This window comes from Octopus bimaculoides, chromosome 30, assembly GCF_046866305.1.
Source record: "Octopus bimaculoides isolate indiv1 chromosome 30, ASM4686630v1, whole genome shotgun sequence".
Taxonomy (NCBI): domain Eukaryota; kingdom Metazoa; phylum Mollusca; class Cephalopoda; order Octopoda; family Octopodidae; genus Octopus; species Octopus bimaculoides.
Window position 1 is genome coordinate 17,160,861 of NC_142957.1, and position 5,000 is coordinate 17,165,860.

General features: G+C 33.7%; 1 long non-coding RNA gene across 2 annotated transcripts in view; it reads left to right on the top strand.

Annotated features, from left to right (window-relative positions):
• The window catches only part of LOC149130242 (uncharacterized), a 170,583-nt gene that overhangs the window by 33,902 nt on the left and 131,681 nt on the right, over positions 1–5,000 (top strand). Inside the window, exon 3 of one of the 2 annotated variants that reach the window (XR_016239168.1) lies at positions 3,795–3,819. The exons of the other annotated variant lie outside the window; for it this stretch is intronic. This is a non-coding gene — a long non-coding RNA (uncharacterized LOC149130242). The remainder of the gene's footprint in view (positions 1–3,794; positions 3,820–5,000) is intronic. 2 annotated transcript variants of the gene reach the window in all.

Here is a 5,000-nt window from a genome sequence, read left to right on the forward strand (position 1 = left end):
AAAAATAACAATAATAAACAAGAGGATCTGCACATGGAACGCATTAGTTTAATGCTTAATTAAAACAAAAAGTTTTTGACGTTTCGAGCATAGCTGTTCGTTGAGAAGGAAAGAGGGAAAAGTCCATCGAAGGAAAAAAAACACAACCAACAGCACGTGTGTTGTAGCATTGCTTATATATGCATATATATGAGTGTGTGTGTGTGTATGTGTGTGTAATCAACCGCATACCCAAACAGATAATGAGGAGAGAGGAACGAAGAGAGTGGTAGATGTATATATATAGATAGGGAGAAATTGAGTGAGAGAGACTGAGACAGATTTATGAAAGAGGAAAGAGAGAATGCAAAGCGAGAAGCACCATTAAACCAAAAACAAACAACAAGCTGAAAACACAATTATACAACGAACAATAGAACGCAGAGGCGAGATATATCGCGATGTAGCGAGAATGAGCGAGATAGAACATGGATATAACGAGAGATCCAGTAGAAGAGATAATGACGAAACACAACCAAAGTGCTAGTGCCGCCGTGTTGATAGTAAAAGTAATAATGTTTTAGACGCTATTAACAAGAATCCTGCTAAATGCAGTTAGTTCTATATTTCCATGCAACTATTATGAACACTTGCAATTTCAAGGATGTTGCTGTCATCTTAAGATGGCGTCGCCGCTGTTTGTTGTTGTGACTCACATACTTTCACGAAGGAGTATTTAACGCTCTAATGTATTCCTAGCGATTTCTAGAGAAAGGGTCGCCTTGTATTTCGGGTCCCTCTTCCCTTCTATCATTCTCGCTTTCTTTCTTTCTTCCTTTTCTTCTTCTTCTTCTTCTTTCCTTCTTTATTCTTTCTTTTCTTTAGTTTCTGCGTCCTTTCTTTCTCCCTGTGTGTACATGCATGTGCGTGTACGTTTCTCTCTTCCCCTTCATATATATATATGTATATATATATATAGTTGTGATATATATATATATATATATATATATATATATATATATATATATATATGAAAAATATTTCAATACAAATGTATTAATACAAATGTATCAATTTCCAGCAAAAAATAGCCCTATAAGGGTATATATATATAAATTCATAAGAGTGGTACAACAAGGTACCGATATTTACTGGACAATAGCAATCGATATAAATACGACGCTATTGTATAGCTTCACTGCGTATATACTGGCAAAAATGCGTGTGTGCAACAAACATGAAAAACTTGTCTTACCTTAGGAAGAACATTCAAAATGAACAACCCAGATTAAGGATAATGCAGTACCCAGGTTTCAGACTCTTCAAATACGTTTCACAACGTAAATCTGATTAGTCCTCATCAGCTGCATTCACCTAGACGACATTTCAAATGTTGCCACATCAATGCCAAGTATCCTCGCCCGAACGCCCAGCCGTTAATGGAACTGAGAACAGTGAAGAAGTTATCAATGAAAAATATTTCAATACAAATGTATTAATTTCCAGCAAAAATAGCCCTATAAGGGTATATATATACGCATTTTTGCCAGTATATACGCAGTGAAGCTATACAATAGCGTCGTTTTTATATCGATTGCTATTGTCCAGTAAATATCGGTGCCTTGTTGTACCACTCTTATGAATTTATATATATATATATATATATATATATATATATATATAAAGGGTTATATATATATATATATATATATATATATATATATATATATATATATATATATATATATATAGTATACATATATATTCATACATATATATATGTTTACGTATGTATAACTGTAACTATAACTATGTGTGATTGCTCATATAATCATGTTTCTTTCATACTCCTCCCAATCATATATATATATATATATATATATATATATATATATATATAAATTTTATATATATATATATATATATATATATATCAATTTTTTTTCTCCGTGTTTTTCTCCTTGTCTCCGTATTCTTTCTGTTGAAGAGCGTAGCTCGAAACGTCAAAGACTTTCCGTATTCCCGAGCGTCATACTAATATATACTTTTGTTATTTACACCACCTGTCCTCGTCTGTTGTTATTATTTGTATATTCTTCCATATATATATATATATATAAATAGATGTGTGTATTTTTTCCCTTGTTAACAATTAACATGGTAAGAATGAATAAACAGTTGCCAGGGTAGCAAAAAATCACGCAAGTAAAAAGTCGTAAGTCCTTACTATTAAAGGTAGAAACTCCGGGTTTACGTGAAATATTTTGTGTAATATATGTAAATAAATAAATAACACAGGCGTTTAACTCCTAGTCATTTGACTGCGGCCATGCTGGAGTACCGCTTTTAGTCGAGAAAATCGACCCCAGGACTTATTCTTTGTAAGCCTAGTACTTATTCTATCGGTCTCTTTTGCCGAACCGCTAAGTTACGGGGACGTAAACACACCAGCATCGGTTGTCAAGTGATGGTGGGTGGACAAACACAGACGCACAAACACATATACACATATATATATATATACATATATACGACGGGCTTCTTTCAGTTTCTGTCTACCAAATCCACTCACAAGGCTTTGGTCGGTCTGAGGCTATAGTAGAAGACATTTGCCGAAGGTGCCATGCAGTGGGACTGAACCCGGAATCATGTGGTTGGTAAAAGAATAAAAGAACGTGTATGTGTGTGTGTGTGTGTGTGTGTGTGTGTGTGTGTGTATGTGATTTTTTTGTTTGTGTCCACCCTCGCCTCACAACTGGTGTTGGTTTGCTTACTTCCTCTAACGCAGCAAATGAATATGAGAGACGAATAGAACACATATGTCTCTCTTAACTACATAAAACATGACTGAACGCTCGGTCAACCAACCAACCAGCCCTCAATCCTATCGGCTATTATTAAATAGAAAGGATACATACTAGTACAGACGCTACTTAAGGACCAGTATGGCTTCCGATTGGTTTTCATTAAGTACTTCCGGCAAATATAAGCGCCATATTGTTTCAACGCCATCTAGTTTCACTCCAGTCTCTCACCGGAAGTACTATTAATCTCACGTGATATCAAACTGTCGATAACAAAGAAATGTCAATTAAAAGCCGGAATCTCATCAAGATTTTAGTGTTTATCAAAATATGCTTTTATATGCATTTTTATGTCTTTATATGTACATGTTTGCATAGATGTATATATATATATATATATATATATATATATATATATATATACATACGTATACACATGTATACATTTATACATACACATACACACACACATATATACGCATATATTCATATAGATATATTTACATATATATATATATATATATATATATATATATATATATATATATATATATACACACATATATAGGCGCAGACGTGGATGTGTAGTTAGAAGCTTGCTTCCAAACCACATGGTTCCAGGTTCGGTCCCACTGCGTGGCACATTGCCAAGTGTCTTGTACGAATTAATTACTGTTTAACCAAGTTAAATAAACAATTGATTACTTAGTTGAATATTTAACAAATGGACTAAAAATAAAGGACTGGAATTGAACCGGTGCGTGTGTTAATAATATTGGAATAATGACTATCCCTAGATACAGCATAAGTACTTCTGAAGCTTTTTCTATTTTTAGCTTTACGTTTAATGTGCCACCACCGTGAAAATAAATCACCGAATCTTTGGTGGTAAAATCCAGCGTTAATCTCATCAATTTAAGGTGGTGCTCCAGCATGGCCACAGTCAAAATAATAAAAGAATATTTTCACAGATATTCGTGGAAAGTAATTTAATTTTACAATTAATTACAGGTGCTTGAAGATTATGAAAAGAAAGGTAAGCCTCTTTTATTGTAAGCTCCGGCAATTAGCTTCCAACTAACATTATCATTTTTCTTAATCATAACTGTATGGAGACAAACACCAAAAAACGAAAAAAAAAATGTTCTCCTATATCTGCAATTGTCTTTCGAATGCTCTAATATAGTGTACTATTTTTAAGTAAAAAAAAACAAAAAATGTCGTACATAGAATTATATTGGCTTGGCGGATAATTCTCTCAAAGTTCGCGTTTATCAACATACTTATACATTAATAAACTTTTTTCGTTTGCCTTTTCCTAACACATTTGGCTTTGAAAAGGAGCAGGAACTCCTGCCTTTGAAATGCAACGGATATATCCATAATCATTTGGCTGACTCCGCTGGAATTTATGTTATGCCTTTGTTACCATATTTCTTTTGAAATTCACTGCCTTTGTCTCAATCAATTTTGCAAATAATGAAGAATTTAGTGAAATCACTTTGTCGTTATTAAGCCAGTGTCTGGGATTTAATTTAGCATGAAAATTTGATAAAAAAAGTCTTATATTTAGATCGATTTAATCCTTTTGTTTCCAAGTAGACTGCCTTTATTTCAAATTAGTTTGAAAATATTGAAGAATTTAGTAAAGTACTTTTGTCATTATTCAGATGGAATTTTGAACATTAATTAACCAAACCTTTTTGCTGAAATACGTTACCTTTGTCTCAATATGCCTCGGAAATAATGAAGATTATCCTTTAATCCCCATTAAGCTGGTGCTTAAAGGGTAAATTAACGCGAAATCAAAGATAAAAGATATTAATTTAAATCACTTTGGAATAGAAAGATTGGGCAAGTGTCTTCTACTGTAGCCTTGGGTGGATATGGTAGACGGAAAAGAAAGAAGCCCGTCGTGTATTTATGAGGGCGTGTCAAAAAGTAATGCCATTTTGTTTAGGACAGGTATAATTACCAACACAGGAACATGTGTACTACATCAAAATGAGGCTGGTCGTCTGTGGATCACATCCCTAATTCTCAACATAGTCACTGTTTCTCTCAATAGCGATGTTCCACCTTCGAATGAGAGCATGTATCCCTGCCCCATAAAATTCTGTTGACTGTTCTTTGAGCCACTTCTTCACTACAGTTTTCAGTGGACTATCATCACTTCGGCCCTGTGAAAGAGGGTCTGAGAGGTAAACATTATTCCAG